The sequence below is a fragment of the Lathamus discolor genome, chromosome Z (assembly GCF_037157495.1).
Source record: "Lathamus discolor isolate bLatDis1 chromosome Z, bLatDis1.hap1, whole genome shotgun sequence".
NCBI classification, from domain to species: Eukaryota; Metazoa; Chordata; class Aves; order Psittaciformes; family Psittacidae; genus Lathamus; species Lathamus discolor.
Window position 1 is genome coordinate 90,588,723 of NC_088909.1, and position 15,303 is coordinate 90,604,025.

Below are 15,303 nucleotides of genomic sequence, written 5' to 3' on the forward strand. Positions count from 1 at the left end.
TATTATTTTAATTTTCAATTATTATTACATTCTGGTATGCATTGTCCTGTAGTGACAGGACAAGGGGTAATGGGTTAAAACTTAAACAGGGGAAGTTTAAATTGGATATAAGGAGGAAATTCTTTCCTGTTAGGGTGGTGAGACACTGGAATCGGTTGCCCAGGGAGGTTGTGAGTGCTCCATCCCTGGCGGTGTTCAAGGCCAGGTTGGATGAAGCCTTGTGTTGGATGATTTAGTGAGAGGTGTCCCTGTCCATGGCAGGGGGATCGGAACTAGATGATCTTGAGGTCCTTTCCAACCCTAACTATTCTATGATTCAAAAAAATCAGAGATTTCTTAGTGTGACTACTCTGTTCTCTGCTTTTGCATTCATATAATTCGGTGCTGTTATGTTAAACAGGAGAGACTGTTTTCTTGTTTCATAGCGGATTTGACTGTAGATATATAAAGGCTGGTCATTTGCTAAGTGATCTCTTTAAATGATTTCTCTTGGTGATTCTTCCTAGTGCCTAGCTCATTTTTCCACTTAGATGATTATAGGTGCCAAGGCCTACCGCTACAATGGCTCATCTTGCAAAGGAAAGCTCAAAAAGTAAAAGACTGCTCCTATATAACTGGTTAGAGTTGCAGTGACCCAAAGGAAGGCTGGAAATTCATTAAGATCAGCTTTACTTTCTGTACCAAAAATGGAGAAGGTATCACGTTAATTGTTTTAAAAAGATTCATACTTTTCAGGTATTGCCTTTTTTTGAGCAGTTAACTAGTAAAATAGTCATTATATTAGAATATTTCTTCAGGCAATCAGCCAAACACAAGATCACACACTACTGAAAATTGTGTGAAATTGAAAATAGTAATTCACTGTTGAAAATGCAGCGTGAAAAAATGCATAACAATCTCTTAAAATATACTTTTTCACTATGTCACATTAATGTCAATTTAGAGACGACAAGAAAGATCAGAAAGCTTATCCAATTAGAGGAATACAGAGTGTCTTCATTACGAGGATTTTTCATGTTGGAAATTGTCACTTTACGTTGGTTTCACTAGCGAATTGGTTTCACCACTATTGATGTCTTGAGCTCTTTCTGGTTTGCATTTCAATCATCCTTACAGTGCAGCTTACAAATACAAGAAACCTGCTGGACTCTTATAGGCACATAAAGCTGAGAGAAAGATAGGAATCACTTCAAGAGGGTCAATCAGCCAGCAGCTGGGGTTGAATCCAGACTTTAGGTAATTCCATCCAAGTTGTCTTGGTGTGGAAAGACATAACAAACAGTAGTAGGAAAGCACAGAGCAGCCTAAAGGCCCTTTGTATGATAGTGCAGAATGGCACCTAGAATCTGAGCAGCCAGTGCACACCTGGGAATGAAAATCAAAGTAGAAGAATATTAATTCTGAGCACTTACGTCACCCAATCTTTCTGAAGGTCTGTGTGTGCAGTTACTTTTGTATTAACTCTATTGAGGCTGATTATGAACTATATTTTTTCTCATGTGTTCCTTTTTCTAAATCAGTGGAAGTGACAAGGTGGTGCACAGGAAAGGATATGGGCTATAGAGTGAATGAAGCTGTTGTCACCATTTCTGACCTTTCTTGCTTCAGTATAATACTGTGCAGAGACAAGCATCTGATTGCATAACCTAATTAGTACACACAATTCATAATAACTATTTTATAGTATTATTCTGTAGTACTTTACATATATAGCAGCTACTTTATAGCCCGATTCTATTTATAACTTAAAATATACCTAGAAATCCTCTGAGAATAAATTTGATCAGTTTACAAGGTTACTTGAGAAGGTCTGCTTTGATAAGCATATCAGCTATGCCTGTCTTGTTTTTAATTTTGTCAGGTACCTGCTTATGGCCAGTAAGGGTTACAGGATGCTAGCTAGAAAGACTCTTGGTCTGGCTAAATATGGCCATTCTCACATAAAAAGGGCTGTAATAGGTTTTCTTTTCTACACCATTGTCATCTGTTCGTCACGTTTGCATTCCTTCGACTTGATTCAGCAGAATTTTCATCCATATTCAGCTCATTAGTAACCATAAATCTACTTCAGAAGTTATACTTGTACATAAGCATAAGCTTAGTAAGGCCTTCATTTGTTTTATGACTGGGTAAGTACAGATTTAGAGTTACAAGTTTAAGTTAGATCATTTGAATGTATTTACAGTAACATTTTGCATTGCTAGCAAATTGTGTAGTTAATGCAGATTACAAATCTCACTTTGGAATTTGCAAATTTAACACTTTTAAGATTTGATGTTTAAATAGCGTACAATATCACATCCAAGTATATATAGAATATTCTAGATAATCGTGATAAGGCATTTCACTTGCAGGATTACACTGTTGGAATAGAAAGAACATTTTATAATGCAACACTTTTATCAAAATGCTATTTCATTGTATGACTTCACTTTTTGTTGAAACATTATTTAGTGAAAAATATACTTGGTATTCTTGCAGATGAAACTTTATCTTTTTCTTCACTCTGGAGCCATTTTTCATTATCTGTAAAATATAGTCTCTTGTTAAGTAGACAGCTCAACTGCAGAAAGCGAGATTTTAATTTGAGATTATGCCTTGATTCACACTGAAAAGTTTAAGGATAATTCATAGAGCAGACAATGAATATTCCAGATTGGAACACAAGGGAATAAATGGGATATTCTGGAAAAAGGAGGAAGTTGATTTCTTCACAGCTGTAATCAAAATGGTACTTTGAAATGATCTAGCATAGAAAGTGATTTCCACATACGAATTTTACATTAGGTGTACTCTCTGAAAACAGCCTGTTAAGTACATTTACTCATCTGCTGACTTTCTGTTTCTAGTCTAAAGCTCCAAACTTTCTTCTGATTCTTTTAAATATCCTAGTTACAGTTTCCTTTTTCACTTCAGACAAAGGCTCGACATTAGTTCTCTGGAAAGTAAATGGATCAGATTCTCTTGAGACTTGAATGTACCATAATTTTTGCTTTACTTAAAATGGTCTTTAAAAGAGATAATGTTATAAAATGGAGATAAAAAGAAAGAACTTCAAAATTATCTTGCAAAAATATAAGGGCAGATAATTTGTAGTTCTTGTAGCAGCAAAGAATATAGAAGAGAGAAGCCATGAAAGGCTGTAACTCTGGTTTCACCTCTTTCCCAGCAGTGAACCAATTTTATGAGATGTTTTTCATAGGTGTCTTGCTTGAACTTCTGAGTACAGAGTAAAAATGTGAGCTTTATCAGAGGATCTGCTCCATGTGATAGAGTAAGATTTGGTTGACTGCTATTACTTCCAACAAAATAAGTTTCTGGGCAATCTCAAGTAATGGCTATGCAATGGTCTCATTCTGTTCTGTCTTGACACATCTCAACTATAATTTTCTTTAATTCAAATGTAACTCTGGTCTTTTTTTCTGGTATAGGTGATAGGGTGATTAAATGGAACAGTTTGACAATGAGAAAGGTGTGAATAAGTGGCTGCAGAACCACATAGACTCTACAGTAAAAGGTCTTAGATCCAACGTGAGACATATCTGTACGTCACTTGTAGAAAATAAATGTATAGTGATAATTTTTGATAGCTATGTATGATCTTACATTCATTTAACAGGCAGAAATGGAGACTTTTCAATGGAGACAAATCAGTACTGTGGATTTTCAAGCAATTGGATTTTTATGACAACTTTGAAAAATTTGAGGAAGATTTTTATTTCTCTGACTGCAACTTTGCTGCAACATTTCTTTCCTTAGTTCCCTTCTGTTTCCTTGTTTTGGCTCATATCTCCTTTCTCCTCTAGATGTTTAAATCTTTTGATGTTTATAAGTGTCTATTATAACCTTTATCACTGTCCTGCATTCGATTTTTTATGAAATTCTCACCACTGGAAAAGTGCATGATCCATGGAGAACACGGAGTAGTCTGTATTGAGTAACTTACACAGTGTATAGAGAAACTTATATGATATTCAGCACCACGGTTTTCAAGCTGGTTTATGGCAATGAAATTAAAAAAACTTTTGTGCAATTCATGAAAAAAAGAATTGTCATCTATTTTTTGAGTAATGTAAATACAGATGTGAAAAGCGCTTTTTTTTTTTTTTTAAATACGGAGGGATCTGCGTCAAGATATTTAATAATCAGTGGTAAAACTCGATGTCATCCTCGTAATTTTCCTATAAAATCTAATTTGATTTTATAATCACAAAAGTAAAACTATGAAATAATCCTTAGCCCTAAATATTCCCTTTGAGATGCTTCATTTGTTATATATGCATGAATTAATAACAATTTCTCTTCTTCATAAATATATAATTGTACTTTTTTATTCACAGATTAATTGGTATAAATCTGGACAATAACTATGCTTTTGTTATCTTTATGGTGATGATAAAATATGATGCATCTTTATGATGCTAAAATATCTTGTAGAATTTACTTTCAAACCCAGATTGTTCTTCATGTAGACATGGTGACAAAATCCTGTTTAATTAAATAGTGACAGGATGCGGCCTACACAGAGGTACTAAAAGCTGTGTGGGAGATTAATGTAAAGTCGTCAGTAGTCTGGGGTTTCCTCTGGAGACTGTTCTGTAAATTTAGCCTTAATTGAAAACAGAGAAAAAAACACCATAAGATTTTCTCTGTTAAGTATAAATGGCATGCTTGCTTAAAGTAAATAACAATTATTTAAAAATGTATAAAATATGATATTTTTATTGTAGTAGGGGAGGAAACAAAAAATGAAGGAGATATAGAAAAAGCCTTTAAAATCCCAGCATTAAGATAATAAAATAAGCAGTGCTGACTTCTTTGGTAGCTTAAAAATCTTTAATCTCTTCATTAACATGCTTGTATTTCAAATTATTGTCATTGATTTCTTCGGTAAAGCAGAGGCTAGATGTATTCTGTCATAGCTTTTTAGAGAAGAATTGCACAAAATAAAGTTGCTACCCTGAGAAGCAGCTGCATCACTGCAGATGAATATACTCTACAGTTAAGATTTCTTTCAACACTGCTTAGTACTGACTTTGTATTAGAAGCTTTTCTGTGGTTCTAACATCCTCACCTCTTAAGATTTTTCTTGACAAATGCCCTAGTGAGTAATAGAATCATAGCCATTGTGCTTTCTGTGATCTCCAAAGAACCCAAGCATCCCAAATCCCAGTTAAAATGTAAATGGCATTTTAATTGTGGGCTGAGTTGCGGATCCGTTATTCCTTTGATGCTCTTGAAAATATGTGCTTGCCTTTGCACAAAACTTGCTGATGTCTATCTGTAATTTCTGAGAAAGGTGAGGAATTGATAGCAGTTGCTAGATGTAGGAGTTTTCCCTATATTTGAGGACAATAACTTCAGTATTGGGTTATTTTGTCAATCTTTGATACACCTTGAGTTTGGAAAAAAAAAAATGAACAACTGCTAAAAATAATAGTGAGAGCAATCTACCAAAGAACAAGTAGACATGAGCAACAGACGTGATTAAAAAATCTGGAAAAGTAAAGACTTTTAAGAGGACTGAGTGAAAGTAGCCCTTGATAATCTCAATAGTAAAGTCAGAGAACACATAATTCAAAGATAACTGAAATGCATTCGTTGATGTTGCAATTTTCTAAGAATATTTCAGGGCTTGTTTGTTTGCTTGAACATGTTCCACTGGCAGCTAGGTAGCTAAGAATGATTTAAGTCAGATAGATCCAAGCATAAAACTTTTTCATTTGAATTTAGACCTTTGAAAAATGGTGCCATTGGCAATACAACATTATTTTCAGTCTCAGAGTGTTAGCATAATCAGTAAAAAAAATTTGCAATGCTTTTCTATTTTGCTTTCTGATGAGGCCTGATGATAGTGTGAGATAACAGAAGTCATATTCATGCTAGTCCTGTAATACAGCAGTAGCAATTGCTACTCTCTTTTGCACCAATTCATGAGATGCTATTAGCATTACAATGAGAGGAATTGCTTTGGGTGATCTCTTTGGGCTTTAAATCCTATCTAGAAATCAAACAAAATAAAAATTTTTGCTAATCATCAGTGTGATTCCAGGATGTAGGACTGGAAGCCTTAATACAAGGTAATTAAATAAGGTTTATCTGGTTTGTTTAATTATAAATTAAAATACTTTTAAAAATACAGATAGATTAGAAGTAATTTGAAGATATTTTGAGAAATGTTGTCACTCTGCAAAACACAGAAAATTAAATTTATAAGCCAAGATTAATTGTGGTAAGGGTTTTGCCAAGAAGCACGGTGAAGACAAGCAAAGAAATCTCATGGACAACTATGGCACCAGCTTTCCACATTATGTCAAGGCTTACAAAATGTGCATAAAGTATTACTGAACTAACACAGAGTGCTAAGGAACTGTGATGAGAATAATTAAATAATGCTGTTGAAGCTGTTTAAATTACCATCATTCCTCTCCTGTATAGCATTTTCCATAGGGAAGATCAAGACCTGTAAGATGCTTAATAGCTACACAGTTACGTAAATGTAAACAATAATTATATAATGTGCTTAACTAAGAATTAAGGGGACAACCTATTGAAGAATGCAAAAGGCTTTGGAAAAAGTAGTATGGGTAAAGTAAAACAAAGCTGGAACATTGTTGCTACCAAGAGAGTGGTGTAAGAGTATGAACTGAGAACTTAAAGAATATAGTTGTGCGTTTTTTCTCTCAATGATTTAAACTGAAACTACCCAACAGTTTCTATTTATGACAGCATTTACTGTCAGCAATTGTTTCAGTAATTAAAGCAGTAAGTGGATTATGATTTCTTACCCACTACTATATCTCACTCAGAGAAATCATAAGTATTGTGCTACTGGTGTTTGGGTTTTGTTTTTTTTTTTCAGCATTAAATGAGTATTAACTTTCCATCATGAATCAGATCCGAGCCAGATGATTTCACTGTCTGAGTGATCAGTGGCACTCAAAGTCCTGATTCCCTGAAGCATGAGCTGTTTGCAGAACCTGAGGACAAAATTTAGTGCTCCGTATTTTATGATACCTAAAAGAGAGTAAGAAAATAAACCTGTACTTATTTATTCTGTAGGTAGATATTTCAAGATTTGTTGCTTCTTGCAAGGATGTCAGATTACAAAAGCTTTTGTTAAAGTATTCGCAAACATGTGTATGGAAAACAGCTATATTGATCATGAACACCCTCATGATACTGAATATAAAAACAATTCTTTGTTTGAAGGATTCACTATTTAAAAAAAAGCAAAAGTCAAGACCCACACCTTCAATCCAGCAGTAACAAAGATTCAAACTTAAAATCTTACAAGTATTTTCCATTAATCCTGAAATGTTAATCACATGCTAACAATAGCTTCTAGGCACTGGTAGATTTCAGCATCTCTGACCCCATCTTAATCCTTTTTTGAGTACAAATTTAACATGTCCCGATTGTACTAGACCATGTTCAAGCAAAGCATGTTGTCACACTGCTCTAAAAGAGGTAATAATGTCAAAGTCTAGTATTCTGCCTCTGTTGATGGGTTAGAGGGTCAGCCTTCACTAAAGCACTCAGTGAATGTTGACCCAAGAGAGGCAGAGCTGGGAATAATTTCAGAGCTTCTGCTGCTTGTGACTGCTGCCTTGGATAGTCACGATCTGGCTAGCATTCCTATAAGATTTATAAACCCTGCAAATATCAGGGAGAAGCTCAGCTTCTGGTTGGTTTTGTTTGTTTGTTTGTTTGTTTGTTGTGGTTTGGGTTTTTCTTTTTTGTTGTTGTTGTTAATTTGGTTTTTGGTGGTTTTGTTTGATTTCGTTTTTTTCTCTTTTTTTTGGTTTGCTTGGGTTTTTTAAAGACTGAAAAGTAGGTTTTAATTATTTAATCTTTCTCTCTCTCTGCTTGAAAACAGTGGTGAGAGGACAGAGAGGGTTGAAGGGAACTATGTGGGTGCTAGCTAGAGTGATAAGATAGGATCAAAGCATTCCACCATTTTTGTAAAATAATTAACTTGAAAAACATGGCATTTTATTTTGCAAACCATTGTCTATGAGATCTTTCACATTTGTCTCTGGAGGGCAGTGCTCTTCTTATGCAAGTGATTCATTTGACAAATGTGAAAGAATTTTCAGCCAACAAATTTCATATTTTCAGAGCATAACTGAAACTGATACATTATACTGGCTTCAGGCAAATATTGCAATTCAAATAATGTTCACTTGTAGCTCAAATATGAGCTGAACAATCCAACTTTCAATGAAGACAGCAGAAAAAACTCCTAGTGGTTCTAGCTGGAGGGTTGCAAACCAAAATGAACCAAGTTTAGTAAATAAAGCCATTAATATTTTCAGCGAGTATGAGATGCACAAGTAACAAATGACAATTTTGATAAATAACACTTTAAAACTTTTTTTTTATATCTCAAGTTAATATCCTTCTATAAAGGCCTTTACTTTGGAGAGTTACAGATGGGAAATTAAATTGGCAATATTCACACTCACTTACCCGCACTAATGAATGCTACTTTCCCCTCTATCCTTCATTTAAATACTAAGTAATCCACTGACTTTCAAAATTACATTTTACTATTCAAACTGTTAATATTTCTGATTCACCAAAAGCAAGTAATTAACAAACCTTTTACCAGAAATATAATTTAATTTACATCTATACTCTTTATTTTTAAAAATATTAAAAAATGTTTAATATTAAAAAACACTAAATACAATTTTTTTTATCCTTTATTTGTTTAAAAATAATTTATTGAAAAACTGACTGATACCAATTTCTAACTTTGTAATAAAAAAATACATAGTTTCATAGATTTTAGACATTTTGACACTTTAATTAGCTTCAATGCATTATATTTTTGAATTTTGGTCTGTATCTGACAAAGTTAAGATTAGGTATGCGTTAATTAAGCTGTCCAGTAATTTAAACACATTTTACAGGAGAATGTAATTTTCTTCTGAATGCTGTTTCCAAGAAGGAAGTAAACTCTTTTATTCATTCTAATGGTAGTGGATAGATCTACTGCTTCATTAAATAAATAAATAAATAAATCCATAAATATTTTTAGGAGCAATTAACTGAAATCTGTTGACATGAGCCTTTCCATTCTTTTGCCTTCTTAATACTTGGCAAGAATCAACTGAAATACCTGTATTACTCTTCCAGAAAAGTGACTATTTTAAAATTTATTTTTAAAACATTTTTACTTTTATTCTCTGCATCTTGCTTTATAAAGTTGGAGAAAAATATTAAAGCTAATGTGGAAGCTTGAAGGAGTGAAGGGGATGCAGAGACAAAAAAACAGAAAAACCTACCTAAAAAAGAGTTATTTCAAGGTTGGTTCAGTTGCATTCATGGAATATCTAGTAGCCTTCTTTTTACTCTTTAAGTGAATGTAAATAGCAGAGTATTTCAGGGTGTGTGTGTGTGTGTGATTAATCCAAACTGCCACTAAAAATTATGTAAACTAATTAAGACAATGAGTAGCAAGCTTCAGATATGGTTTGAGTAATATAAAAGAGCCAAAGAATTATACTGCCTAGTTCTGAGTAAATATCTTACCAGTTTTATGCAAAACTCACCTGACTTGGAGTTAAATTAAGCACTCCAGTTCTTCCTGTTTGTTTGTTTTGGATTTTTTTTTTCTTAGTGTTTGCTATTTCAGTGAGGGTTTATGCTTTTTCACTGAGAACTGAGTGAAACTAGGTTTGAATGAAGTTTGCTTTTAACTTGTAAGCTTTCTTGTTTGTGGAAATCAGAGTAAAATTAAGAGGCTTTAATGCTGCACAAGTCTTAAGGAATTAAATGCTCCTAAACCCCTGCAAACTGAAGTCATTATATTTCATACAAGTGTACCCTTAACAAAATACTTTGGATGCCACCCACGTTCCTCTGCTTGAAGTGAGCAGATCAATAATTTAACTGATAGAGTGGAAAAGAAATTGGAGAAGTACCTTCATCCTTCAGACCTTATTCAAAACAGGCTAGATTCTCACTCTGTGATTTTTCCAGATCAATGGGTGATATGCAGTTTTATTATTCAGGAACTACTTTGGAAACCAAGTTTCAATCAAGGTATCACTGTCCTCTATTGCTACAAAAGGAAGAAACTCCACAGAGCCTCTCCTGGGGCTTATGCTTCATTAAATCTGCTGCTGTGGTAGAGTGGGGAAGAGGAGGTAGTGGGAAGAGCACTGACTGTGCTAAATCTATCCTCTCTTGCTCCTGTACTATCCAACTGGGAAAGTAATAACTGTTGCTGTTGTTTCCTCCTCCAGCTGCAAATCAAGGCAGTCAAGGAAATGTTTTTAAGATCTGCCCCTTCTACATTCAGTAATTACATAGCACTAGCAGGGATATAACTTGTGATTTTTAGTGTGCTTCTGAAATAGACTGAGCCTTTGCTCAGTGTTCCAAGTGGAAGGATACATGAAATTGTGATCTTAATGGGGGCAATGCCTTTCATCTCAGTCAGCTCAGCTTTTCATAAATACAGCTCTGCATCAGCCCTAGGGGTGTCAAAGCCCAGGCCTTGGCTGTGTCTTTCCATGTACCTGCAGTATCAAACACATGGTTCTTACACACTTGACAGATTTTAAATTACACGGGTAAAAGGAGAGGGTTGGGTTTTGTGTGTCAGGGCATTTCTCTTCTTTTTGGCAGAGTTATGATGAATGTATTGCACAGGACTGAACTCAGTGCTTTAATACACTGAACAAGAACAGAATTTATACAGAGAGACTATGCTCTTGCAATCGGAATTTTGATTCAAAGAAACATCCTTCTAGCATAAATACTGTCTGTAAGAAGGAGAAACTGTGCACACAAGGAACTGTTAGCTTTGTGTTTGTATTCAGATTTTGAAAGCCATGTAGTAGTCTGTATTATAGTAAATACTTAAATGAATATGATTTCTATTTCACTTTATACTATAAATTAATTTGGTATTTATGCCACACCTATTCTAAGCAAAGTAGATATTTGAATCAATCGTGACTGGACACAGGGAAAGTTAAAGAACACTCAAAAATATTGTCTGTCAGGTAACAAATTAAGTATTTTGATTATGCTTATATATAGAAGGCAGTAGATTAGATACCTAATAAGTTTACAGAGGGTTTTTTTGTTTGGGAGTTTTATTTGGATTTTTTTTTTTTTTTTGACTGTTGGGGGTCTTCTTTTTTTTTCTTTTTTTTTTTTTTGGTGGTTTTTTTTTTTTTTTGTTTTGCTTGTCGTTTCTGCCCACCCTCTGAACTTGGAAGTGTTATTTCTCAGCAAAAAAATGTATCAAAAATAGGTCCCCAGGGAGCTATCTACAGGAATATCTTTCTGCAAACTGGAAAAGCAGCCTTCCTAATAGGCAATAAGCATTTACCATGTTAATAGTAATTTCAGTAGAATTAAATTATGGACAAATTCCATAATTTAAAAAAGTCACAGAGAGAAAAAAAAAAAAAAAAGAAACAACAGTTACTGATCGTTAACTTGTCTCTGCAATAGGATTTCAGAATATGTGTTGAAACAGATGTGGTGCTCTTACCATAACTGTCAATTTGGTTGCAGTGGTAAAGAAGTTAATGATTAATGAGAATACATTCTACAAGTAGATTATGTGAGACTTATACAGGTATGGTCTTGTTATATTTTCTTTTTCTACATTTTGTAGTTCTACATCTAACCATATATTCTCCATTTAATCAGACCTCTAATTTTTAAAGCACTAATTTTTTCCTCTTTCATCATATTTTCAATTGATTTATAGAATGATGATCTGCTGAATTACTTTTCCACTGCTAGCAGCAGGAATATGTTTCTGCTTCATGAGCCAGATGTGATAAAAAAAATTATATGAAGACCTAGTGACTGTCCACGTATCAGAAATTCAATCTTAGTGGGCTTAAGTCAGTGAAACTTCATGGTTATATGTAAAATACAGTGCAGTTTTTTAAGTGCTATTGTGCTGAATTATAACACTATCAGCACTGTAGTCAGTAATGAATACGACTGAGCAAAATTTATCATTATCTAATGTGTGTGTTTTAGCATTGGTTCATTTTTTGTATAGACAATGTAAATGATTTTCTCTCACTCTACCGTTGTTTACAAGGTATGTAAACTATTACAGAAGGATCTTCTCTCACATGAAGTAGGTGGACATTATTAGTTTCCTAATTAAACTGCTGTGTGTTTTCTTTTCTAATCCAGTTATACTTGTTATCTTCTTAATACATTGACCCTCAGTGTTACATTATTTATGGTTTGTATTGCACCTCAACATTATAATTCCCTTATATTGAGGCCAAAAATTAAAAGCAGTGGTTTCTAATGACTGCATGTCAATTGTTAGTCCAAAAAAGTGGTGTCAATATAAGACGCTCCACGTTATTTTTTGTATGTCAGAATTATCTTCACTGCAGTATCACAGGTATCTGTTACGAGCTGCCATTCTGAAAGACTCAGAGATATAATGGTACATTGTTAATGCTACTGCCATCAGCTAAACAGAGCCTTGAAAATACTGTGAAAACCTTTGTTAGGAAAGATATAAAAGCAAACAAATTTATTAGTTTTGAACACTGTTCTTTCTCCTTCTCTAAGTATTTCTTAAAAAACACCAGTACATGTTTTTAAAGACAGATGTGAAAGGTTAAGAAACCTGCCTTACTTAAAATGGCATTTTTTTATAAGGTAAAATGTTACATTTTATTTTATGGATCTCTGTGCATTTTGGTGTGATATACACAGGAAGCTCCAAGATGTTAATACAAGGCTAATAGATGGGTACGCCTGGAGCAATAGTTCTCATATTCAAGCCTCAGCTCGCTAGGGAGATTCCAGTCTTGTGCGAGGAGGCTCAGGCAAGGTCCAAGAAAATGAAATATATTTTTCTAAATAATTTCAGTTACAACTCTCAAACATAGAATGTTCTGTTGCTACTGAGTCTTCAGCAGACCTGGTACTTTTGAGGATTCTGCGGTGAAATAAGCCAAATCAGGAAGAAAAAAAAAAAGGCTTGATTTCATATAGAAAATATTGATGAAGTTATCATATGCTATTTGTTTGTTTGTTTGTTTGTATGTTTCTAGATAAAGCTTCTAGGTTCTATTTATAACATTTTTCAATAAAGTGTAAATATCCTGTTCTTTAGGAACAATATGTTCTTTCAATATGTTAGCACACTGGTGTAATAAAAAATCAAATATGTGGGGTTTTAAATTTAAAGATTTGAAGGTAACTGAAGTGCAAGTTAGATATTTAACTGTAAGTGAAGAGTCATATATTTGACTGTAATGGAACGTCTGCCTTAATACTGTGCCATACTTTGTGCCCCGTGCTTCAGTTTTCACTTGTGTAAAATATAGGTAGTAACATCCCATATGTATTTTTTTGGATAAAATGCACATAAACCACTATGTAAATGCAAAATGCCATTATTCTTAATAATATAATATTGTTACTAATAGTAAAAAAATGGTACAGATATGGAACACACCAATGCAAAAATTAACATACAGCTATTACAATATACATGCATTACTGTTTCTTATTATAATACATTTTAAAATGAAACATGGGTAAGCCTGTGTATGGGGTTTCCGTGGCAAGGTTTCGGTAGTTGGGAGGCTACAAGAGTGGCTTCTGTGAGAAGCTGCAAGAAGCAATACCAGATGGCACCAGGATGGACCCGCCCTGGCCAGAGGCTGAACCCATCAGTGATGATGGTAGCACCTCTGGGATAACATAGATAAGAAGTGGGAAAAGTTCCTGTGCAGGAGCAACTGCAGCCAGAGAGAGGAGTGACAACATGTGTGAGAAACAGCTCTGCAGCCACCAAGGCCAGTGCAGAAGGAGGGGAGGAGCTGCTCCAGTGCCAGAGCAGGGATTCCCCTGAAACCCATGGTGCAACCCATGGTGAGGCAGCTGTGCCCCTGCAGCCCAAGGAGGTCCATGGTGGAGCAGATCTCCACCTGCAACCCATGGAGGTCCATGAAGGAGCAGATCTCCACCTGCAGTCCATGGAGGTCCATGGAGGAGCAGATCTCCACCTGCAGCCTATGAAAAACCCCACGCCGGAGCAGGTGGATGCCCAAAGGAGGCTGTGACCCTGTGGGAAACCTGTGCTGGAGCAGGCTCCTGGCAGGAGCTGTGGGCCCCTGGAGAGAGGAGCCCACACTGGAGCAGGTTTGCTGCAGGAATTGTGACCCCATGGAAGGGAACAACATTGGAGCAGTCTGCTCCTGAAGGACTGCGCCCATGGAAGGGACCCACACTGGAGCAGAGTTTGAAGAACTGCGGTCTGTGGGAGAGACTCATGTTGAGGAAGTTCATGGAGAGCAGTCTGCTGTGGGAGGGACTCTATGCTGGAGCAGGGGAAGACTGTAGAGTTCTCCGCTGAGGAGGAAGAAGCAAGCAGCAGAAACAACATGTGATGAACAACCCACGTGCCCCATCCCCCTGAGTGACTGAGGAGACAAGGTAGAGAATTCAGGAGCAAATTCGAGCCCAGAAAGAAGGGAGGGTTGTAGGGAAGGTATTTAAAGATTCAGGTTTTATTTCTTGTTACCCTATTCTGACTTGATTGGTAATAAATTAAATTAATTTCACCCAAGTCAAGTCCATTTTGCTAGTGGCAGCTGGTGAGTGATCTCTCCCCATCCTTATTTCAACCCACAAGCCTTCTGTTGTATTTTGTCTTCCTCTCCAGCTGAGGAGTAGTGGTAGAGCAGCTTTGGTGGGTACCTGCCAGCCAGCTAGGGTCAACCCACCATCACATCTACTTAATAGGGGCATGGTCACAGAGACTGATCTGGCTTTATGAGATCCAAGTCTTACCTTTTCTTTGATGGTTATGATCTCTATGGTCTGCTTAACTATAGGCTTGACTGGTCTGTAACTTGCTATGAAATTTTTTAGGGTGTATCATTTTCACAAAATAGAGTGTGTGGTCAGAAGAACCATTTAACCAGCAAAAGCAAGGAAGAGATGATCTGCAATTTGTGAGGAGAGAAAAATGGTATAGGTCAGTTAATGTGGATCTTGAGGTCCTTTCCAACCCTAACTATTGTATAATTCTATTCTATGATTCTATGTACTGCATCCGGAACAATTAATCTCATTACTCTATAGGAACCCTGTTATGGTAGGTGGAGGCTCAGAGAAGTTTTTGAAGCTTCCAAGCAGAGAAGCAGCTAAGAATTCTAAAAAGAAAAAATGGTTCCTCCGGAGTTCCTGAGCTAAGCTTAGGCACATTTTAACTGGATCTAACTTTCTTTCTCCATACTGTGCTCCTTTCAGCCTCTGGGAGCAAACATAAATCTCCCAAAT